A 26,477-nucleotide genomic window follows, 5' to 3' on the forward strand; every position below is an offset into this window, starting at 1 on the left:
ACTACCTGCAGGGAGTTTTTCCACCTTCGAACTGCAATGTGTAATTATAGAATCTGTTATGTCACCATTGGTTTGTGTACTGATCTATAGGCCTCCTAAGCCTGACAAAGACTTTATAACAGAATTCTCTGATTTTATTTCTCATTTTGTGTCACTGTATGATCGTCTACTTATACTTGGTGACTTTAATATTCATGTCTGCTGTCCGGATAGACCCATGGTTAGCGAATTCTGTGGTATAATAGATGCCTTTGGCCTTACGCAACATATAGATAAAGCTACGCATAAACTAGGAAATACACTTGATTTAATTTTATCGTATGGTTTTAAAGTTGATAATATTGTGTTTGAGGAGGCCACTTTCTCTGATCATAAGCCCATTACATTTGACATCACCCTTTTCAGTCCCCTGCAAACTGTCAGAGTTCAGGAACATTACTCTCGTCAGATAAATTCTCTTACTGCAACTCAGTTTTCTGATAGTTTTTTGAGTGGAAATGTTGCATCTATTATTGCAACAGCGGCATCGTTCTCCTCTAGTCCGGATGAATTAGTTACCCTTTTTCACTCATCTTGTTCTACCATACTTGACTCTGTAGCACCTTTCACATACACTCGCTCTAAATTAAAATCTCATTATTGGTTAGATGAGGATACGCGCTCTCTTAGGCAGGCGTGTCGTAAAGCTAAAAGGAAATGGAAAAAGGATCATCTCAATGTTTCTTTTCAGAAACAGTAAACACTCAAATAGACCAAAAATTTTATTTAGTACGATAAACTCTGTTATCAATCCTGTAAATTCTCCAGTTGCTGATGTATCTACTGATACCTGTGAGAAATTTCTTACGTTTTTAAATTAATAAAATTGAGAATCTTAGATCAGTGTTTACACCTACTTCATCTGCTATTTTGTTTGTTAGCTCAGGGGTACTGGCTACTTTTAACCAATTTCAGCCCATCTCTCTCACTGAATTGAGGGATTTAGTGTCACATATGAAACTTACCACTTCATCTTATGATTCTATCCCTTCATCTATTATAAAGGATGTTTTTGATGTAGTTGGCCCCTCCATTCAGGTCATTTTAAATTCATGTCTTGCGTCTGGCACTGTCCCTACATGTTTTAAACATGCGGTTGTCCAACCCCTGCTTAAAAAACATGATCTCGATGTTAAATGCCTAAATAATTATCGTCCCATTTCTAAGCTTCCTTTTATTTCTAAAGTACTGGAAAAAGCGGTATTGTCACAGTTGCTCCCCTTTTTGACCACTCACAATATATTAGAACCTTTTCAGTCAGGTTTTAGATCACTGCATAGTACTGAAACTGCTTTGCTTAAAGTAACCAATGATCTTCTCCTTACACTAGATTCAGGTGATAATGCCATCCTGATATTATTGGATCTTAGTGCTGCCTTCGACACTGTCGATCATAACATCCTTCTTACTCGCCTTGATCAGCAGGTGGGCATTAGGGAGACTGCGTTACTTTGGTTTCGGTCCTATCTCAATGAAAGGACTTTCTCTGTCTCTATTGGCAATTTCTCCTCATCCTCTGCTTCTGTCTCATATGGGGTCCCTCAGGGGTTCATCTTGGGTCCTATTCGTTTTAGCCTCTATATGCTCCCACTGGGCGACATCATAAGGAAGCATAACATCTCGTTTCATCTCTATGCGGATGATTCACAGTTGTACCTGCCTCTAAAATCTAGCGATTCCATACAGTCTCGAAGACATCAAAACTTGGATGGTTAACAACTTTCTCCAGTTAAACAGTGATAAAACGGAAGTGATTGTGTTTGGTTCTCCCAAGGCAAGATGCACTGTGGTACAAAATTTAGGTCACTTCACCACATTTATCAAACCTTATGCCAGAAATTTGGGTGTCATTCTTGACTCAGAACTCTTCCTTGAAAAACAGATTAGTTCTGTTGTTAAAAACAGTTTTTATCAGCTCAGAATGATTTCACGGCTGAAGTCATTCTTATCTTTTAACGATCTTGAAAAAGTTATCCATGCCTTCATTACATCGCGGCTGGATTATTGTAATTGTCTCTATCTTGGCCTCCCACAATCATCACTTAGACGTCTGCAGTTAGTACAAAACGCAGCAGCACGTCTTTTAACTGGCACTAGGAGGTGCGAGCACATAACCCCTATTTTGGCTTCCTTGCATTGGCTCCCAGTTCCTTTTAGGATCCAGTTTAAAGTTTTATTTTTTGTTTTTAAAGCACTTAATGGGCTCTCCCCAACTTATATCACTGACTCAGTTCAAAGGTCACTGAGATCCTCAAACAATGGACTCCTGTTTGTGCCGCGCCCACGGCTTAAACAGAGAGGTGATAGAGCATTTGCAGTTGCTGCTCCACGTTTGTGGAACCAGCTGCCCCAGCATATTAGATCTGCCCCTTCCATTGATGCATTTAAATCCAGGTTAAAAACTTATTTTTATTCTTTGACCTTCCCTGTTTCTTAACCTGGTATTTCTGCTGTTATGTATTTCTGTGTTGTGTGCCCTGATATTGAAGATTTCATTTCATTTCATTTTATTTCATTTTATTACTTATTATTCTTTATTTATGGATTTTATATGTGTGTTTTCATTGTACAGCACTTTGGTCAGTTTGCGCTGTGTGTAAATGTGCTTTATAAATTAAAATTACTTACTTACCAAACCAGCTGATATTTCCATAGAAACTAGTGGACTGCCAAGTCGCTTTCACCACAAAATGGCGGAAACGCAGGGCCGTTGCTGGGCGCTGGTGTTGCAATGGAACGTTCTACTGAGTGTCGCTTCTTGTTAGTGTATATTCTTTGAGGTCAAGGTGCTGTGCATTGTGGTAATTGATGCAACATGACGTCACTTCCAAAGGACCAATGAACATGTCTGACCAATTTCATGGAATGTGAAAACGAATCTCATTGGCAGAATAAATAGCATTTAAAACTGGGCATCAGCACAATTCAATTGGTTTGGTAATAGCAAGAGAAAATAGAATGAAGTGATTTCCAAAAAATAAGTACTTTTTGACTGCAAATAAAATTGGTAAAAGCGAAAAGTACTTTTTTTTTCTTAAAAAATGTAATTAAGTAAAAGTAAAAGTACTGAATTTTAATTATACTCAAGTAAAGTAAAAATCCCCCAAAATAATACTTAAGTACAGTAATCAAGTAAAATTACTCGAGTACTTTACACCTCTGCCTGCAGTTCTACTACTATCACAGCGGAAGCGAGTCTGACCAGCTCAACATCTGGATCCGAGAGTACCAGAACGAGTCCGACAGCAGAGGATCTCTCAGACTGATGGATCAGATCACAGGTCTGTCTCTTCATATCGTCACACAGGCCTGTATTTCAGTCTTACTGACCGCTTCGTCTCTTGCAGAAACCCCTGGGAATTACTGGAAGCTGCATCATGTGCCACTGAACGCAAATACTTCTTTCCAAGTTGTGTTTGAAGGCCATAAAGGAGCTGGAAACTCCCGTGGAGGATTCTCACTGGATGATATCAATGATATCATATCATATCAATGTTTCAGACACCGAGTGTCCTTCTCACATATGGCAGATAAGAGACTTTGAGGAGAAACTGAACAGTGTATCGAACCTTTTCAGTCCATTGTATTACTCCAGTGAAGGCATGAGATACATACAATCACAAACAACAGCATGAAAACTCAGCAGATGGCAGCAGAACTCTGATTCTGTGACAACACACTTAAAGCATTAAATGAAAGCACCAAATACTAACATTACCCTGACACAAATTATAATAGCCAACATTTTGCAATGTTATGTAATGAACAAAAAGTTGACAATACACAACTAAACAAGACAAACATGAGGGTTTAAATACATGATACATGCATGACAGTTACATGAGTTTAGAAGCTTTTGTCAAGAATGATTTATGTTCAGAATCGCTCACTCATTCACTAAATGATGTTTTATTAACAAAGCTTGGGAGGAGCACGTTCAAATGATTTAATCAGTATAATTAGATGCCTATATATAGATAACTAATCACCTCGACAGTCTTTTCTGCATCCCTCCACCGCCTCGACTCCTCACTCTCGGTTAGTTCCTGTCCCAGCCAGGGATACGGGGACATACTCTGGGTTCAGGCCACATTCTGAGCCCGGAGCCCTCCTCCCGACAGCACGCCAAATACACCGACTCTTTTACTCCATCTAATTATTTGTAACTCATGAATCTCTCTATATAGGCCCAGTGCATGAGAGCTGAGTGCACTATATCAACAATGAGTGAATGAAGTCAGCAAATTTGGATGCTGACTAATAGCCTATACATTCCCAGGTGAAAAAAAAAAGTACATTTCTATAATATACTTAAAGTGCTCTATTTTCACGCACTAATTTTGTACTTAATATACAAAAAATTCTTCTTTAGTACTTCTTTATATCATCTTAAGAACATCTAAGTGTACTCAACTGTGCTATTTTGAGACAGCATGAAATATGAACTAAAATGTGCTTTTAATATACTATCTCTGTATTAAAAAATATATTTAGATACTACTTACATTTGAACCCATAGTGTACTACAAGTGCTAACTAAATACAAAATATATATATATATATATATATATATATATATATATATATATATATATATATATATCTCAAACACAAAATTATACCGAATTAGAAAAACAAATTTTACAATTTTATCAAGCGGGAGGAACAACCACCCAGTGAGCGTTACAGTAATCTAGCCTTGAGGTCATGAACGCATGAACTAACTGTTCTGCATTCTTCATTGAGAGCATATGTCGTAGTTTAGATATATTTTTAAGATGGAAGAATGCGGTTTTGCAGATGCTAGTCACATGACCTTCAAATGAAAGATTGGTATCAAAGAGCACACCCAGGTTCCTAGCTGACGACGAAGACTTAACAGAGCAGCAGCAGACTCTGAATGACCATGTGACGGAAGACTGAAGACGGCTTGATGATCACAGGTAGGTAACAGGTAAGATATCAGGTAAATTGTGAAGTACACATCAACAAGACCAGACCCTTGTGAGGTGGAAGGTGACTGCATATATAGAGGGTGTGATAACGAGGATGAATTCTGGCAGGTGCGGGTAATGATGGAGTGTGTGCAGATGGTGAGCAGGGAGGATCTTGGTAACTGTAGTGCTGAGGGTGACTGTGAACAGCGTTTCTTGGTCATCCAATTCACTAGAAATTCCAAGAAATTTGGACCAAGTACTATGGTCTGCAGACAGACTCTATTCCAATATGAGTTCACTTTTGTGATATGGTTGTGATTTTAGCATGCATGACCTTTAATTATTTAATGATGTCTTCTGTTGTACCAACAGCTGACATTTTTTTGTAATCTAAAGTGAGACATAAATGAGAAACACAATAATACCCTAGATATAAATAAAGTTAAGCCACAGAAGTTGAAAGAACTCAAATGCTCATATTATAGAAAGGTAACTTTTGTGTCTATCGTTTTTTATTCAAATTGAATAAAAATATACAATACTCTTAAACCAAATATTGTTCAAATCACTCTTGAGTAATTAGGTTTACATCTTCAGGAGGGAGATACTGTATCTGAACTGTACTGTATGATCTGATCTAAAGAGCAGTTGTAGGGAATGTGGATCCTTAGCATCAAACCTGGAGTCATCCTAACTCTACATTTCTGTGATGCAGCATGAGAAAAACAGTGAGAAGGGCTAAAATTGGGATGTTATACTTAAAATAAACACAATTTGTAAATTTGCCTGGAGTCGGACTACTGTCGCAGTACACAAGTAACACCTGAGGGAACGTGTGGTGTGTCACCTGTTGTGTAATAACTGCAGCATGCTTTAAATGTTACACATTCATCGTCTCATGTGATGGAAGGAGGTTAAAAACTGCTGCTTTACTTCTCAACACCGCTGATCTAAACCAGAAAATGTTTCTTACTTGTATAAAAGGTTTTTATTTAATGTTTCATGTCCTGACACCAGATCCACAACATACTGTAACAGAGTGTGTTATGGGCTTTACTGAGAGCTGTAACACCATGTCCAACTCTGAGTAATCACCTGAATGTAGAGAAAAACCTTTGATAAAGGAAAACATGATGGTACTTTTAGAAGTGTCAGTGGTTAAGCAGACACTCCAACTTGTGTTCAAAGTTTAGAAGAGTTTGTCTGTATTCTTCAGCACCTGCCATAAGGACACATTTGCTCTCATATCAATGCTCTATCCCAGCAAGCAACAGCCATCATTTCACCGTCTCGGTTAACTATAGACAGATATACGCTGCAAAAAAATATTTTCTTACTATTTTCTTACTTACGCTGCTTTTCTCTTAATATTGTCTTGTTTTCAGTAAAAAAAAAAAAAAAATTAAGTGAGTATTTCCTTAAAACTATTTCATTTCTTTGACATGTTATCTAATTGATGACTAGTCTATTCTTGGGCTATGGTTTAAATGTCTTATTAAATTTTCACTGACAGACAAAATTTTGCTTGTTTTAGCCTAGACGTCAGGGCTGTGTTTTGACGTCTAGACGACTTTTAACACAAAATTGCTTGCTGAGATGCATCATATTGGGAGCATTTCAGTGGTTTAAATATAAATGCATTGATATCAAGAGAAGTGAAAACTTTAAAAAGCTCCTGGAAAGGCAGTTGGAAAAGCTTAAAGAGTGAAACTGATATTGTACCTGAGATTTACAGATTTACACAGTAAGGTTGAGATTACTTCTGTCTACTTCTTTATCATTAGCTTTCTCTTCATCTGTCAGTTCTGACTGTTTCATCATGTAGAAAAGAGACTCAAGGATAAAAATGGAAACTTCTTTCATTGTAAATGTCATCAGTAAAGCGTGTCTTGTTGATCATGATTTGCCTGAAGCTTTTAATCTGCTCTCGGTACTGGAGGTCAATAAACTCTATAAATCTGAACACAATCTTCAATCTTCTTTATAGCTGTCAGTGAACACTTTAAAGGTGTGTTTTTTTTCATGAGATGTTTTGTACGGTTAACAGCCTTTGGCATAAGCACATGTCATGCTGCTCAGCAGGTCTAAATTCCGTCTTTTCTTTCATCAGTATACAGCAAGGGAATGACAAAAATCTTTGAAAACTCTATTGTACAGGTTTTCCCACTGAGATTTTGGCAAACTGTTCAAAATGACAAACAGCACACACAAAACAATCATGACAGCTTTATACATTTTCCATATTGTTTAATACTTTTCTCAACACACATGTGATGAGAACAATGGCACTTCATTAGTCTTTTACATCTACAGATATTGAATTGATCACAGCACTCGACGTGATAAATGAGTTCAGCTGTAAACTCTGTGATTCAGAGACTTTAGACTCTACAGCAGCTTCTGCTGTTACACACTGATATGAGCATCTTGATCAGAGACACTGCAGACCGCATTAATGACTGCACCACCTCCGTACATAAATGATTCTGTTTCTTAATGATGATCCGGAGGATAACATCTTTTTTTTTTTTTTTACTTTCTTTTTATTGGGAAAAGCAAAACAATACAATATTTCCATTCACAGATACAATTTATCCTTCCCCCCCCCTTTTTTTTCTCCCTCTTTAAACATACATAAATATGTAAATGGACACATATACACATACGCATAAAAATATGCATAATCAAAAACAAACCAAAAAACACTTTGATCAAAATGAAGGAGAAAATAATTACAATGGATCACAAAGTACTATAGTAAACAATGAACAACCCCCCCACCCCCTTGGCACACCACGACCAACACACATATTACTGGTTATTTATGCAATGCAAACAGTACAATAAAAAAAAAAAAAAAAAAAAAAAAAAAGGCACACATTCAATTGGGTAATACCACTAAATCAGTGAAATAGGAAATAAAAGGTTGCCATTTAAGGAAAAAATTGTCTGTACATCCTCTCAACGTGTATTTAATTTTCTCAAGTTTTAAAAAATACATGACGTCTCTGAGCCATCGGGAGACAGAAGGATATTTAGCTGACTTCCAGTGTAACAATAAAGAGCGCCTTGCTAGTAAAGATGTAAAAGCTATGATGTCCTTTTGTGTAGGGTTAAGTGCAAGTGAGGGGTCAGGAATTCCAAATATAGCAATCAGAGGACAAGGTTGGAGATTTACCCCAAGAACAGAGGACATAATATTAAAATAACCCAGCCAGAAATCTTTCAAATCAGGACAAAAAAAAAACATGTGGCTAAGATGGCAAGGTGAGCCATGACATTTATCGCATTTGTCTTCCACGTCTGGATATATTTCAGATAGTCTAAGTTTAGAAAAATGTACCCTATGTAAGACCTTAAACTGAATAAGTCCAAGACGAGCACAAGTCGTGGTAGAACGTATCCTCTCTATGGCCTGTTCCCAGGACTCCTCCTGAATTTGTATTCCCAGTTCCCTTTCCCATGTACGCTTAAGTTTGTCATTTGAATCATCGCTAAAAGCTAAAATAATGTCATACAGCCTAGAAATGATTCCTCTGTTATGAGGGACAAATGAAAGCATGGTTTCCCAGCAATGCTCTGGAGGTAGAAGAGGGGAAATTAGGGAAACACTTAGCGACAAAATTAAGAGTTTGAAAATAGCGAAACAAATGACTAGCAGGGAGTTCATAGCGAGATGACAAATTGGTAAAACTGTCGAAGACACCGTCTACATATAAATCTCTAAATTGTGTAATACCCTTGTCATACCACAGTGAAAATGTCGAATCCGAAAGCGAATGGGGGAAATAAGTGGTTGTCATTGATAGGACCCAAGGAAGAACCATTTACAAATTTAAAGTGTCGTCTAAATTGATACCAGATTTTGAGCGTGTTAAGAACCACTTGATTATCGGTATATAGAGAAGGTGTTGTGGGTAAAGAGGTATAAAGTAAAGCAGGTGCAGAAGATCCCTTACAGGATGATAGTTCCAATTTACACCAAGAGGATCCGGGGGAATTTTAACCAGTAGCAAAGTTTATGAATGTGAGCTGCCCAATAGTAATTAAAAAAATTAGGTAATGCTAGTCCCCCACTAAGTCTGCATCTCTGCAGTAGAGTTTTACGAATCCTAGGTGGTTTTCCACCCCAAATAAAAGAACAAATTAACTTATCAAGTGCGTCAAAAAAATCCTTTGGCAGAAAAAGAGGAATTGACTGGAATAAGAATATAAATTTTGGTAAAATATTCATTTTAACAACATTGATCTTGCCGATTAAAGAAAGGGGAAGGTTACCCCATCTTTGAATATTGGTTGTAATCTTAGAGATAAGGGAGTGAAATTCGCAGAAGCAAGGCTAGACAAAGAACGAGTCACGTTGACACCGAGGTATTTGAACCCTGATGGACTAAATCGAAAAGGCAAATCTGACTGTTGCATATGACATGCTGCAGTATTAATGGGAAAACACTCACTTTTCTCCAAATTTAATTTATAACCTGAAAAAGAGCTGAAGTTCTCCAGAATACTTAAAACAGCAGGGATAGAGAGTGAAGGATCAGATATATACAATAGCAAATCATCCGCATACAATGATAGTTTATATTCAGTTCTATTACGGATGATTCCTTTAAATAAAGGGGAAGATCTTAATGTAATTGACAGAGGTTCGATAGCAATAGCAAAGAGCAAAGGTGATAAGGGACACCCTTGGCGAGTTCCCCGTTCAAGGGTAAAATAATCAGAATAAACATCATTAGTATGAACACTGGCCTTAGGAGATGAATAGAGGAGGCGAATCCAAGAAATAAAATTTTCACCAAATCCAAATTTTTTTTAAACTGCAAACAAGTACTCCCACTCTACCCTATCAAATGCCTTCTCGGCGTCCAAAGAAATCACAAGCTCAGGAAGTTCAGCAGAGTGTTTAGAGTAAATTATATTGAAAAGTGTACGGGTATTAAAAAACAATTGACGTCCCTTTATAAAACCATTTTGCTCTTCGGATATAATATGAGGAAGCACTTTCTCTAAGCGGGATGCAATTACCTTAGCCAATACCTTGACATCAGCATTAAGCAAAGACAATGGTCTGTAAGACCCACAGGAGGTTGAATCTTTGTCCTTTTTGAGAAGGAGAGCAATAGTGGCTTGTGTCATGGTTGGTGGTAAAGAACCACTTTCCAGGGATTCAGTGAATACGGATAGAAGTAATGGTGCCAATTTGCCAGTAAATTTTTTTAAAAATTCAATCGGAAACCCGTCGGGGCCTGGGGCTTTATTAGATTGCATGACATTAATTGCATTTAATACTTCTTCAAGAGAGAGTGGAGAGTCCATTTGCATGGCAGTAATAGAATCAATGACAGGGTTCGAAAGATTCTGTAGAAATGTATTCATTTTAGTGTTATCAGTAGGAAATTCAGATTTATATAATAAAGAGTAAAATGATTTAAAAGTAGCATTAATTTCTAAGGGGTCTGCAGTAATAGTGTCACAAGTGTTTTTAATAGTAGGTATCAAGCGGGAAGTGGCCTGTCGTCGTATCTGATGTGCCAGTAAACGACTTGCCTTATCACCATGTTTGTAGTATGAGCCACGGCTACGTAGTAGCAAGCGCTCTGCCTCTTTAGTTGAAATAAGATCAAATTCTGCTTGCAAATCGAGACGCTGCTTGAGTAGTTCTGGAGAAGGGTTCAATGCATATTTCTGATCAAGGTTACTAATCACAGATGTAAGTGCATTAAGCTTACCATTAATCTTTTTATTAGAAAGAGCAGAGTAAGAAATAATTTGACCTCTCAGGTAACATTTAAGTGTTTCCCACAGCAATGAATACGAAGAGGAGTCATTGTGATTAAAAGACAAGAACTCATCAATAGAGTTTGAAATGAGTTCACAGAATTCTTTGTCTGCCAAAAGAAGAGAGTTAAATCTCCAAAGTGGTGGGCTAGGTTTATAATTAGAGAGTTGAATATCTAATAATAAAGGTGAATGGTCAGATATTACAATACCTAAATAGTCAGAAGAATTAACACATGAATTAAGTGTACTATCAATAAAAAAGTAATCAATTCTAGAGTATGAATGGTGCACCTGGGAAAAGAAAGAGAATTTTTTAATAGATGGGTTACGGGATCTCCATGGATCAATAAGACTATTCTGTTCCATAAAATCAGAAAATGCTTTAGACATAACAGATCGAGTCAGATTTCGAGGATTAGACCGATCCAAGATTGGGTCAAAAACACAATTTAGATCCCCACCAAGGATCAGCAAGTGTGTGTTCAAGAAGGGGATGTTACTCAGAAATCTGTTAGCGAATTCAACATCATCGAAGTTCGGGGCGTATACGTTTACCAACAAAACCTTTTTTTGCATCAGGGTCCCAGCAACTATGAGATATCTGCCATTCCTATCAGCAATAACATCAGTGGATGAGAACTGAACTTTTTTGTTAATTAAAATGGCGACCCCCCTTGCTTTTGAATTAAAATTTGAGTGGAAGACTTGGCCTACCCAGGGGCAATGTAACCTACACTGATCTTTAACACGAAGGTGAGTCTCCTGCAAAAATACTAAATCAGAGTTTAAACGTTTCAAGTGCGCAAAAACCTTAGATCTCTTAACAGGATTACCCATACCACGTATATTCCAACTGATAAATCTGAGAGGTGTGCCTGACCCAGCAATGCTGGGATATATATTGTCATTAACCATCTGAATAAAAAAAAATTAAAATGGTCATACAGAGCCGAGGTGAAACACCCTCAACACCCCCCCACCCCAACAATGCCTTAAACACAAATACACCCAAAGTCCCCATGTAACCCCAGAACAAAGGAGACAGCAGTGTTTCCCACAATAACCACAAGTTGTCCACAATAGTGTTGAACAACCCGGAGACCATGCCGAACAAGCAAAAGCGAGAGAGAAAAGAAAAAACTCCCGCCGATCTCAACATTAACAAATGCGCATGAATACAGTAACGCACGTGAAAATACAAATAAACAAATAACAGTAGGTCCTCAGTCTTGCGCAAATAGATGCAAAAGCCATAAAATGAGAAAATACAAAATATGGTATAGTCTTGTTAACAATGTCCAGTAAGGTTGAGGAAAATAAATATAAATAAAATAAAAATGTACCTGCTACAAACAGACCAAAATTACACTAATTTAGTAAGTGTAGCAAGCCAGAAAAACATCTAATACTGAACAAATAGAGATTTAAGACTGGAGTAGAACAGATCTGAAAAGCTATTGAAGCTCACCCAGGAACCAAAGTTTTGACAAAGTCGCTGGCTTCGTCCGCAGAAACGAAATCCTTCTCAACACCGTTGTACGTGATGCGAAGTCGCGCTGGATGAAACAGACCATAACGCGCACCATCAATGCCACGAAGTTGGCGTCTGACCTCATTGAATGCAGCCCGAGCCCGAGCTATCTTGGCGGTGTGGTCAGGGAAGACTGAGACGGTCACGCCTCTGACTTTAATCTGTCGGAGCTCTCTAGCGCGGCGCAGAATGTCCATACAGTCACTGTGATAATGAAACCTGCATACAATGGCTCGCGGACGGTCACCAGGCTTGGGTTTGGGTTGGAGGGTCCGGTGGGACCGGTCCAAAAGCGGCTCCTTTTCCAGATTGAACGCTTCCTTCAGCAAGGCGGCCACAGCTGCAGTGGTACAGGTGTCAGGGCCCTCCGGTACTCCCACTATCCTAACGTTGTTGCGCCGTGATCTGGACTCCAAGTCTTCACATTTATTTTCCAGCTTGGCTACGCTAGCTGTGAGGCACTCGATAGTAGTTTTCATCTCGGCGATGTCATCGGAGCACTCAGTGAGTGCATGCTCCATTTCTCCAACCGTACCTTTAAGCTTGGACATGGTAGCCTCGGTAGCAGCTTTATCATTCGCCAGCTGTGACTTTACCGCTTGCAGGTCGAGCCTAATAGTAGGCAGAGCATCCCCGAGTGTATCCTGGAGTTCCTTTTTAAAAATATCAGCAATCTCTTTCCTCACCGAGGCCAACAACTCGAGCTTAAGTGCATCGATGTCAAGGTTAGCATGCGCCGAGGCGCCCTCGACCTCTGAAGCAACAGATGACCCACTTGAGGGTGTGGTCGCGATTTGAGGACTAGGCCGCAGTTGTGTCTGAATGGTTTTGCGAGTTTTAGAGTTCTTTCCAGCCATCTTACGCAATCCAGAGTTAGACTTCCTAACAAAAAAAAATCAGCGGAGCAAGACTATGCTGAATATGTGTCGAAAAAGCGCAAAAGAATTACAATATTAATCAAAATCGGCAGGAGCTTCCAAACTCACGTCTTACTCCATTAGAGCTCAGCAGCGCCCCCCCGGAGGATAACATCTACTTAAATAAAACAAGATTAAAGTAAAATTAGGCTTATAGAAATGAATGCACATCCTTGAAATGAAATGTCTCTGCACGAATGATCTTCCTCTTACTGTTAGAGATGCTCACACATTAGCCAGTTTCTGGAAGTTGATCTGTTTAACCTGCGGTACACATACCTTTCAAATGACACCAAAACCACACAGACATAAACTCCAGATGGTTCAAGAACAACACGCAGTTTACTTTGGGTGTGCCTTTTTTAGGTGTTGTATGCAAATTTTACAGGAACGCTCAGGGCTAAAAATTGCTGACACAGATTGTCATGATTAGTATTCTGCTACGTAGTTTAGTTGCATTGCAGTGATTAGTATTTTATGATTTATTGTTTCTTTGTATTGTATTATTTTTGTACTTCTGCATTTTATTTGTTATTTGCTATTGTTTGTAGTGCTTTGGGTTTTAGAAAAGCACATTATAAATAAAATATGTTATATTATTATAGAATAGGAGCATGGCAAAGGTGCCGTGATTCAGTACATCAGGGAGACAAATGTGAGTGATCCAAAGTCTCTAGCCAAGCAGAAAAGTGTGTGATGTTGCCGAGATCTCTTCTAAAACTTAAAAGCAGACCATTGTGAGAGAGTTAGAGTTTCTGTCTCAGGAGACAAGTGTGAGAAGCAGGAAATCTCCATTTGATGTTAAAGTAAGCTCATTTATGCCTGGAAGAAACATTTGAGAAGTTAAAGAGATCTCACTATTGATTTTTCGGTAACACTTTACAATAACAGTACATGAATAATCATGAACTAATACCTGAATTAATAGTTACTTCAACATGAACTCATGATTAGTTAAGATATGAACTAATGAAGAGTGATCCTTAACTAAGACAGGAGTCATAAGGATTCATGCATGAAAACAGAAGCCTTAACTAATAATACATGTTTGATAATTAATGGATTAATTAACATTTAGGGGTAAACTAAATAAATCAGGCTCCATTAGAGTAAACAAGAAGTACTATGAATTTGAATTAAACGTGATTTAATACTGACCTTTTAAGATAAATTATTAGTGTATTTAGTATTTTATATGTTTGATAAGGAGGATCAGTGAAAATAATGACAAACATGTAGTTAAGGCTTCTGTTTTCATGCATGAATCCATATGACTCCTATCGTAGTTAAGGATCACTCTTCATTAGTTCATGATTAGTTCATATCTTAACTAATCTTGAGTTCATGTTGAAGTAACTATTAATTCAGGTATTAGTTCATGATTATTCATGTACTGCTATTGTAAAGCGTTACCGGTTTTTCTTTCCTATGGGTACATTTGAAATCAGCCCGCACTCACTCAGCTTAGAAAAAGAAAAAAAAGAAAAAAAAAAATGCCGCTGGAGGATTGGAGAATGTGTAAACGTGCAAATGCCTATTTCACTTTAACTTGTTCTCATATCCACGATATTCTCAGATCAACTACATAAAGCTCGTGCTGCTTCTGCAGAAACACAATCATTAATCGCTGCTGCTTCTGCTTTACTCCTGCATGACGCTTGCTTTGAAAACTTGTGTGTTGTTGCTCATTTAAGAAGTAAAAGTCAGACCGCTCAATAATGCACAATAAAGGAGTAAAAGAGCGTTCACTCATCTTACATGTTGAATTTCAGAGCCTGTGCCATCTAGAGTTTCATGACTGAACTGTGAGTTTAAACCATTTTCTCAGTTCAAAACTCACTTTCAGACACCAGCGAGAGTAATCTGATCACAGTATGAGGCAGAAATATATTATATTATAAGCATAAAGTAATGGATAAAAGCATCTGCCAAATGAGTAAACAAACAAACAAACAAGCCCTGTGAAGCTGTGGTTTACAGCGATTTTACAACAGATAAAATATATAAATATTAAATATGGATGCAGGAATCTGAAATCTGAGACCAAAATGAGCAAACAAACAGACATTTCTGTTATGTTGATTTGGCAATCTAGCTGGTTTTTCCAGTGAGTTTCAGGGTGGATTTTAGGCGGTGCTGCAGGACTAATGAAGCTTGAGAGACTCTCACTTCACATTCAAACACATTCAAGCCTCATTAGTGACTGGAAACTGGTACGTATCCCTCTTTCAGTTCCTGAGTTAATGGTCTTCTATATTGTTACATTTAATTGAAATTGCTTTCAGGTTAATAAGTGATAAGATGAAACTTTATGAATCAAATGTGTTGATGGTGATTTCCAGTGACAATGCATTTGTGTGCTTTTCTTCTGCTGAGCTTGGCTTTGGCTCTTGGTCACGCATTACCTTTGGTAAGTTAGATCGTGGACAGTCTCTGTACATGTTGTCTTTAGCCCTGATCAGACGCTAACTTTTTCATGGGGTCGTAAGGTATTTTCAATATTTACAGGGTTAATCTGTGATTTTATTGCCGTCTGAATCCAGAATGTCAGTGTTTTTCCTCACACACCTGTGTTAAAATCCCTGACCGAATTACCTGCTGTTTTCTGACAAACACCAAGATTTAACTGCCGTCTGAATCCACATCTCTGAGTTTACAAGAAGACGTCAATACAAAATTCACTGTATTACTTTAGTGCATACATTTTAAAGATGTGCACTTTCATTACTGAAATGCTGGAAAGTATTTACAAGAAACAAAATCCTCCTCCTCAGCGAGAGGAGCTGTTGAGAACAAACAGAAGAAAGAGAAGAAAGCATGTAAACACTTGAGATGGGCTGTTATTGTGGCAGAAATATGTGCAATACAATTTCAAAATATGTATTATATGCAAATTATATACATTAAAATTTAGCTTTATTTTTACCTCATGTAAATAAGAGTCTGCATTAACTTATTTCCACTTAATTTCCACAGTTTTAAAATGAAATCCATCATTTTGAGGTAAAATCAAAGAAACATCATTTCAACTATAGCGTGTCTTGCTTCCTATTAAACAGGAAATTTAAATAGTCATATAATAACTAGGACATTATTTTCCTATTATTAAATTAAATATGAATTTATTGGTATTATTCCAAGCATTTGACATTTTATTTACAGCACGCAATCCTGTGACTGACCACATGATCAGCATGTTCCTGAGTTTAATCACTGAGGTGTCATGAAAGTTTATTTTTACAGTCGTCCACATGAGAAACAGTTACTGTCCCAATAGAGCTGTTGTTAAAGTGATGTACAGATGATGATTTTTTAGGCTAAATCTGTTTTTCTTCATGTCTTTGTTCATTTCTCATGTTCTCAGGAGCCAACGGGTAAGTACAGCACAGTCACATTAATCTGTTGTAAAGTTATTGTTTTCAGTGTTTTCATCTGCTCATTACTGCCTGATGATGAGATCACTCGTTTATCATCATACTTTCATACGGTTTCACTAAAGTTACATGTTGAACTCGAGCTCATTCCCTCTCTGTTTCTTTTGTTGACATCAATATCATTTTCTCAAAGCCATTAGGGAGAAATGGAAGAGCATTCCATACTATATGCCATACTGAATCTGTAGAGTGACATATTTGAGTTATTATTCACCAGTCAAAAGTTTGGACACTTTTCCTTGTATTAAACACAGATTATATCTGGAAATGAAATGTTGATCAAATAAAATGCACAGTTTTTATCATGTAGGCAGTATAGTCTGACTGCTCTCTTTATGTGAGCGTGTGTTGTGTGAATGAGCTGGTATCTCTGACGGATCTCACAGGTGTTGGTCGTTTATCGGACGCTCATCGTCTCCTGGAGCACAGACTCTTTCCATCGGAGAAGACTGTGGAAGAAAAGGCATTGTTGAGCACCAGTTTCTCCATGCACTGGGATTCTCCCATGAGCACACGAGATATGACAGAGATGATTATGTGACAATCAACTATCAAAACATCATCAAAGGTTGACACATCATTTCATTATTCATTTATATTGTATTAATCTGCTGTACAAACTGAGTGTCAATGTCACTAAAGAGCGCTTACAGGAAATATGAACAATCACATTAATAACTGCAAGAGTGTTTTTTTCAGGGTTTGAGGGTTATTTCAATAAATCCAGTGAGAATGTGTCCGTCACCCCATATGATTATTACTCTGTCATGCATTTTGATAAAAACGCCTTCAGCAGCGGTAGTGGACCCACGATCACCACCAAGAGTCCAGAGTTTCAGGAAGTGATCGGACAACTGATGGAAATGAGTGAATCTGATGTGATTGAGCTCAACAAACTCTATAAGTGCAGTGAGTATTTAGTATTTTGTTCAGATGCTAATTGTTTCTCATGGGGTCGTAAGGGATTTTCATCATTTACAGACGGTAGTCTGTGATTTTATTGCTGTCCGAATCCAGAATGTCAGTGTTTTTCTCCCACAACCTGCATAAAAATCCCTGGACGAATGACCTGCTGTTTTCTGACAAACACCAAGATCATGTGATAATTTAACTGCCGTCTGAATCCATCTCTGAGTTTACAAGATCAACACAATATTCACTGTTTACATCCTGCAGAGCACCGTATGATCAGTGTTGAGCTTCACTGTCATTTGCACACATTTTAAAGACACATTTATTTATGCACACATAGACATAAAAGGGGGCTTGAGCACCTGCCCTTTCTCTTCCTCGAAATCATGCTGGTTGGCAAAAACAAGATTTGATCGTACTGTGTAACAACAACAATCAGCAAGATTTTGGCGCCCTCTGCAGGCATTTGCTATAATATATATTATGTACTTATAACATTTCAAGGAGGAAAAAAATCTCTTGATGTGTTTAAATATGCAGATTAGCTTGTTTAGGTTAATTTAGAGGAAATCTACAGATGCACACAGACGGAGGGTATTATTACATTAAATATGAATGTATATATTGACAGCTTTCATTTGTGGCCTTTAATGTTCTGTTAGTTAATTTGTGGATTCAGTGTGAGACTGAAATGAACCTGCGCTTGTTGAATATCTCACCTGGACCGATCTCTGATGGCAGGGAGATCAAGGATCATCGTGATGAATGGAAACTGTAGTTTGTTTGTCTTCATTTCAGATTCCTCCGTCTCTTTCCTCGACCACTGTAGTTTTGATGATGAATCTCTGTGTCAGATGAATGTCAGTTCTGCTGCTGATGAAGGCTGGAAGAGCCTGAAGTCAGTGAGCGGCGTCGATGTGACTGACCACACCTACTTGAGCAGAAACCAGAACGGTGAGATCTTCACTTCCGTCCACAGTCCCAGTCTCTGTCCCTCCCAGTTCCTCAAACCTCACAGCTGTTTTCATGCCTGCAGGGTCGTCTTCTTTCATGCACTGCAGCACTGAGGGCAGAAACCAGGGGGACGCAGCCCGACTGGAGAGCAGGACGCTGACCCCGACAAGAGACTGCAGAGTCCAGTGCCTGCAGTTCTACTACTATCACAGCGGAAACGAGTCTGACCAGCTCAACATCTGGATCCGAGAGTACCAGAACGAGTCCGACAGCAGAGGATCTCTCAGACTGATGGATCAGATCACAGGTCTGTCTCTTCATATCGTCACACAGGCCTGTATTTCAGTCTTACTGACCGCTTCGTCTCTTGCAGAAACCCCTGGGAACTACTGGAAGCTGCATCATGTGCCACTGAACGCAAATACATCTTTCCAAGTTGTGTTTGAAGGCCGTAAAGGAGCTGGAAACTCCCGTGGAGGATTCTCACTGGATGATATCAATGTTTCAGAGACCGAGTGTCCTTCTCACATGGCAGATAAGAGACTTTGAGAAGAAAATGAACAGTGGGTCAGGCTCTTGGTTGAGTCCACTGTATTACTCCAGTGATGGTTATCGCTTTGTGGCTGTGTTAATTTAGCAGGAAATCAACTTTCAATGTTTGTTTCTTTGGTATCTGGTGCATGTGATGATCAGCTGCAGTGGCCTTGTCCATGGAGACAAATAACCGTCCAGATCCTCGACCAGAATCCACACATACAGAAGCGCATGTCCTTCGAGCAAAGCATCACCACTGACCCTAATGTGACTTTCTTTGGTTAGATCTTTAATGAAATCTGATTATTTTCTGTCATTTTTCATGTGTTTATATGCAACATTTTACTTGATGAGAATCAAAGTTATTATCTGGAGCTTTTAAGGTTCTTTTAACAGTCATGTTCTGTTCTCACAGGTGGTTATTTCTGGGACAATCCTCGAAACACTGGATCTCAATACGTCATCAACAATGAGTTTGTATTTGTGGATGGATTTAGATTTGCCTATTTAACACTCTTAACAAAAGATGATCTCACTCGACGAGAGTTCATCAAGGGTGGTGACATCATACTTCTCCTCGACTCTCAAGGTATGATTTGTGAAGGAACCTCAGAGAACGAGTTTAGCTGCTGTATCAAGATCAAACTGGGCGTTATGAGAATGATGATGGGCAGGAATGAGATTTCCATTGTGTCTCTCCTCTATAAATGTCGTGTGCCGATCCAGATATCTCAGGTCTGCTTCAGAAGGACTCTCTATCCTGCCCTAAAGTGACCGTGAAGAACTTCAACACTTCTACTGACTCAAGTGTCCATCAGGAACCATGTGCTGCGAGGTGAACATCCTCTAAACCTCTGATGAACACAAACACATCAGAAACATTAAAAATAAACACTATATTGAGAAATAATGTAGGAGAACATGCTGTACTGAGTGAATATAGTCACATCTGTAACGCTGCTGTTTGAAACTGATAATCGTAACAGAAAGCAGGTGAAGCACCACGTTCATAATTCACTTATTAATCTGACTCGGATATAATAAATCTGACTCCCTAGCAACCAAACAGAGTACCCTAGCAACCATTCAGTAAGACCTATATCTCTGCATCAGAACATCGTAGAGACATGGCGGTTGGCTCTTTTGACTCATGTTAGCAAAATGGACTTTCAACATGCTGCACATGCTAGCAGTGAATAGCTACATGCTAATAGTGATTAACTAAATGCTGAATCAGGCTAAAACATGCTAAGAACTCTATTAAACTCCATAGTAACTATCTGTGACAATTACCAACTGCCTAGCAACACCATAGCAACCACCCAGAACACTTCTTAACTTCTAAGCTCTCATTCTTTAAAGGCAAAAGTCTTTCTTAGAACTGATTTAACCTGAACGTTTACATAAAGAGTTTCACATAAAGTTACAATCACTTTAGATTTCAACATTATCAGTGATAACAGGAAAGATTCTCAAAGCCTTTAATGAAAGTAAAGATATATAATGATATACAGACATTAGAATGAAACTGGAAGCGTTTGCATGTGATGATAAAAACCTAAGAGTATTTTTGTTTGTTTCTTAGAGCATCTTCCACAGCTCAGCCGATCTCAACAACTACAACAACTGGCACTACAGCTACACCAGCAGGACCCACTGAGGGGTGAGACTGTGTGAGAGAAACAGAAATCTGTGTGTGAGCAGAGAGATTCACCCTGAGCACTGCATGAATGTGCTCTTGTGTTACAATAATGCGCTCGACTTTTGTCATTAAAATAACGCCATAGTAAAGACTTGCGTCGATATTCGCTCAGCCTACACAGATAAAGGACAATGTTTTACCATGCTAAATGTTAAAAACACTGGTCAGAAGGCGTTCAGAGAGAAAATGTTGCATGTAATGATGATAAAAACCTAAGAGTATTTTTGTTTGTATCTTAGAGCATCTTCCACAGCTCAGCCGATCTCAACAACTACAACAACAACTGGCACTACAGCTACACCAGCAGGACCCACTGAGCGGTGAGAATACAACATTAGATCAATCTGATTCATCAAGTGCCGTCCCAACCTGACACAGCATTGCTTTATGACCAGAAATAACCGTAAATAGGGCTGGTAAACAGGATTTGAGTGATTCAAACAGCGACTCATTTGTTTGTGACGTGATTTTATATGCAGTTACGTTAGTATTTCTCTGTTGCATTAATGATGTTCATCTTCTCCTCTTGTAGTGAGTGTGTGGACATATTCTGCAGTTCCAGCTCCAGGACTACTGCTTCTCTGATCATCTTGCTGCTTTGCTTTCTTCTGCTGGAGATTTTTACTCAGAGAACAAACTACAGGTTTAATTCATTTGAAATTCTTATGCTAAATGTTACACTCTCAGATATAAGTAAAAAGTCGCTATCTCTTGCTTTGGCTACCGTTTATAGACCTCCAGGGCCTTATGCTGATTTCCTAAAAGAGTTTGCAGACTTTCTCTCAGACCTATTGGTCAACGTTGATAAAGCGCTGATTGTTGGAGATTTTAACATTCATGTAGACAATACAAATGATACGTTAGGGGCTGCGTTTACAGATTTACTAAACTCATTTGGGGTCGAACAAAACGTCACTGGACCCACTCACCGTCTTAATCATACACTAGATTTAATTATATCACATGGAATCAATCCTACTGATATAGAAATTCTACCGCAAAGTGATGACGTCTCTGATCACTACCTTGTAACGTGTACTGCATACTGATGATATTTGTCAAATTGCACCGCGATATCGACTAGGCAGAACAATTCTCCCGACAACTATAGATAAATTCACAAATAATCTGCCTGATCTGTCTCAGCTGCTCATCGTACCCAAACACGCAAATGATCTTGAGGACATGACTAGCAGTATGTACACCATTTTTACTAGTACATTAGATACTGTTGCACCGATGAGATTAAAAAAGGTTAGAGAGAAAAATACTGTTCCATGGTACAACAGTATTACTCGCGCTATCAAAAGAGAAACTCGCAATCTAGAACGCAAATGGAGACAAACTCGTTTAGAGGTCTTCAGAATCGCATGGAAAGACAGTTCGTCCCGCTATAGAAAGACTCTAAAAGCAGCCAGGGCTGAGCATCTTCGCAAACTTATAGAGAATAACCAAAACAATCCACGGTTCTTATTTAGTACAGTAGCTAGATTAACAAATAAACAGACATCACCAGAACAAAATGTTTCATTACAGTTTAGTAGTGATGACTTTATGAATTTCTTTAATGAAAAAATCGAAAGTATCAGAAATAAAATTGTAAATGTACAACCTTTGACAGAGTTTTATGATTCAGCTTTAATTATCGCCCCTCAAGAACAGTTGCAGTGCTTTACAACTATAGGACAGGAAGAGCTACATAAACTTATCACTGCGTCTAAACCAACAACATGTTTATTAGATCCAATACCCACTAAACTACTGAAAGAGCTGTTACCTGTAGCAGAAGAACCTCTTCTCAATATTATCAACTCGTCTTTATCTCTAGGTCACGTCCCACGACCGTTCAAGCTAGCAGTTATTAAGCCTCTCATTAAGAAACCACAATTAGATCCAAGCGTATTAGCAAATTACAGACCCATCTCAAATCTTCCATTTATGTCTAAAATACTAGAAAAAGTGGTGTCGGTCCAATTGTGCTCCTTCTTGCAAAAAAACTCTATCTATGAAAACTTCCAGTCAGGATTCAGATCTCATCATAGCACAGAAACTGCGCTCGTTAAAATTACAAACGACTTGCTTCTAGCTTCTGACCAAGGCTGTGTCTCAATACTAGTGTTACTTGATCTCAGTGCTGCGTTTGACACTATAGATCATAAATACTCCTAGATCGACTACAAAATTACACTGGTATTCAGGGACAGGCATTACGGTGGTTTAAGTCGTACCTATCAGACCGTCACAATTTTGTTTATATAAACGGGGAAAAATCTAAGATCACGATAGTAAACTATGGAGTGCCGCAAGGATCGGTGTTAGGCCCTCTGCTATTTTCAATATACATGCTGCCACTCGGCAATATTATAAGAAAACATGGAATTAGTTTCCACTGCTATGCCGATGATACTCAGTTATATATCTCATCACGACCAGATGAAATCTCTAAATTATCCAAACTGACAGAGTGTGTTAAAGAAGTAAAACATTGGATGACTAGTAATTTTCTTCTATTAAATTCAGATAAGACTGAAGTATTACTTATTGGACCAAAAACCTGTACACAGAATCTCTCAGACTACAATCTGCATTTAGAAGGATGTACTGTTACTCCATCCTCGACAGTTAAAGACCTGGGTGTTATATTAGACAGCAACTTGTCCTTTGAAAATCATATTTCATATGTTACAAAAACAGCCTTCTTCCACCTCAGAAACATTGCTAAAATACGGAATATGTTATCTATTTCTGATGCAGAAAAGTTAGTTCATGCTTTCATGACATCTCGACTAGATTACTGTAATGCATTATTAGCTGGTTGTCCTGCTTCATCAATAAACAAGCTACAATTAGTACAAAATGCAGCTGCTAGAGTTCTTACCAGGTCAAGAAAATATGATCATATAACACCAATCTTATCATCTCTACACTGGTTACCTATTAAGTTCCGTATCGATTATAAAGTATTGCTAATGACCTATAAGGCTCTAAATGGTTTAGCTCCTGTGTACTTAACCGATCTTCTATCGCCCTACAATCCTTCACGCTCTCTAAGGTCACAAAACTCTGGACTTCTGGTTGTACCTAGGATAGCTAAGTCCACTAAAGGAGGGAGAGCGTTTTCACATTTGGCTCCGAAACTCTGGAATAGCCTTCCTGATAATGTTAGGAACTCAGACTCGCTTTAAATCTAGATTAAAGACGCATCTCTTTAGCCAAGCATTCACATAATGCATCTCATACCAGATCAACTGCACATGACTATCTTTGCGTAAAGTTATGAACAGCAGCTACGCTAATTATTCTCCTTTTGCTTTTCTGTTTTACCTCGGGACACCCGCCCTGAGGTGACTAGAGAGGACTTCAGCTTCAGTTTGGATCCAGCCTCTTAAGAAGACCTCAGACAACCATCACCTGTGAAGAGACGGCGCCAACTCCTGTGAGGACTTCAGAAGACGCAATCATCTGGATCAACATTCACATTGCACAATCTCTATATCCTAATTTATTGTTAATGTAATTCATTTTCCAGGAGCTCTTTGCTTCTACCTTCAGTTAAACTGCTAACAGTGATTGTAATTAATTACCTAAAGTATATTATTTGCTAACTACATTCTTTAAATTGTAATGTTGACATCCATTTTCTGTAAAGCTGCTTTGAAATGATATGTATCGTGAAAAGCGCTATACAAATAAATATGAATTGAATTGAATTGAATTTAATCATGACGAATCACTATTATCACTGCTCTACATCTGACTACACAAGATTTCAATGGCAAAAACTGTCTTCAGCCATTAAGTGTGTGTTGATAATTAATGGAGATGATTACATATAATCTACAATCAATGTTAATCTCAGCTTTAATCATAATAGTTACCAATATATAATCATTTGTAAACATAAAATATGATTCACACATTCTCTGTAGAGATTAAGGTTAATATTCACAATATTTGTGTCTTTTCTATGAAATAAATCACTGCATGAATACTATTAGTCCAGTAAATCACAAAACAGTTCTGCAAGTAATCAGTTTAATAAATATAAATAAAATGTTCAAGTGTGTGTGAAAGTGAATCTAAGGGAATATGCATATAAATTTTACAAAGATGAAATCATCGACTAGCTCTGAAAGTATGACCAAAAATGTCGTTGAAACAGAAAAGCATGTTGAATAGCACTAATTAAAAAAATGCATTGCATTAACATCTTAAACTATGAATTGTATTTTCAGGACTTGCATGAAATTCAACATGTTTGTACATTTAAGCTGTTTCAATAAAATCATACAGAGATACAGAGTTTCATTATTAAAAATTCAATAATCCATATTCAACACCATCCAAACTTCATATCAATAAATATTCAGTCTGTCTAAAAATACCACCTGTAATATTCGACAGGCAATTTTCAGTCCATTTTATTTCACTTTATTCAGTGAAAATTCAGTGGTTCAAATCCAGCAGAATATTCAACGTTTCACATCTGGGAACTGCAGGAATGACAATAGAGTTCCAGTGCATGATCTCCATCTGCTGTTGGTCACCTGACAAGCTGCTGTTGCAAGTGTGTGATGACGAAGACCGAAGTGACAGGTGGAGAGAGTATTCATCCATTCACAACAATGTGTTCTGGCCTCATTGAATCCACATTCAATTATCCAGCAAGTTAAACACCTTCATCTTCAATAACTCCCTAAACCACAGTGATGATGTTGAGAGTGTCGCTTTTTCACTTGAAAATAGAAATATAGACACTCAGAAGTTACATATTCTATGGTTGTTCAACATGTTACGTTCAAGCAGAACCACTGCTTATGGTGATTAATCACTTCAACTAACTACTGACTGACAAGTTAAAAAATGTGATATTAACTATATGAAAATATCATCACATGTGAAAGGTGAGGAAATATGCATAGTATTGGCGAGAATGAACATGCTGTTCTAAATAACATCAAATATGAATCTTTAACTAATGCACAGAACACAATCATGAGTAGAGACAAAACTAGATCAATAGCTTTACACAGATGTTTAAACATGTCCTTAGTAGTGACGGGCACTTTTGAAACACTTCATGAAGCTTTGGGAATCATTCGTTTTGAACCAGTGATTCAGAGCGAGTATCAAACTACAGCTGATACTGGCATCTGAGCAACATGTCCGAGTCCTCTCAATTCAATTCACATTTATTTGTATAGCGCTTTTTACGATACGTATCATTTCAAAGCAGCTTTACAGAGAATGCATGTCAACATTACAATTTAAAGAATGCAGTTAGCAAATAATGTAATAATTTAGGCAATTAATTTACAATCACTGTTAGCAGTTTAACTGAAGGTAGAAGCAATGAGCTCCTGGAAAAATGAATTACATTAACAATAATTAGGATATATAGAAATTTAGGAATGTGCATGTTGATCCAGATGATTGCGTCTTCTGAAGTCCTCGCAGGAGTTGGCTCCTTCTCTTCATAGGTGTTGGTCATCTGAGGTCTTCTTAAGAGGCTGGATCCAAACTGAAGCTGATGTCCTCTCTAGTCAAATGGAGAATAATTAGCGTAGCTGCTGTTCATAACTTTAAGCAGAGATAGTCATGTGCAAATTATCTGATATGAGATGCATTATGTGAACGCTTGGCTAAAGAGATGCGTCTTTAATCTAGATTTAAACTGGGTGAGCGAGTCTGAGCTCCTAACATTATCAGGAAGGCTATTCCAGAGTTTCG

General features: G+C 38.0%; 1 protein-coding gene and 1 pseudogene across 1 annotated transcript in view; both read left to right on the forward strand.

Moving 5' to 3' along the window:
* The window catches only part of LOC125246308 (tripartite motif-containing protein 16-like), a 398,598-nt gene that overhangs the window by 238,405 nt on the left and 133,716 nt on the right, over positions 1-26,477 (forward strand). The gene's annotated exons all lie outside the window — the stretch shown is intronic.
* LOC125246284 lies at positions 15,445-24,805 on the forward strand (annotated as a pseudogene).

Source organism: Megalobrama amblycephala, linkage group LG14, assembly GCF_018812025.1.
Source record: "Megalobrama amblycephala isolate DHTTF-2021 linkage group LG14, ASM1881202v1, whole genome shotgun sequence".
Lineage (NCBI taxonomy): Eukaryota > Metazoa > Chordata > Actinopteri > Cypriniformes > Xenocyprididae > Megalobrama > Megalobrama amblycephala.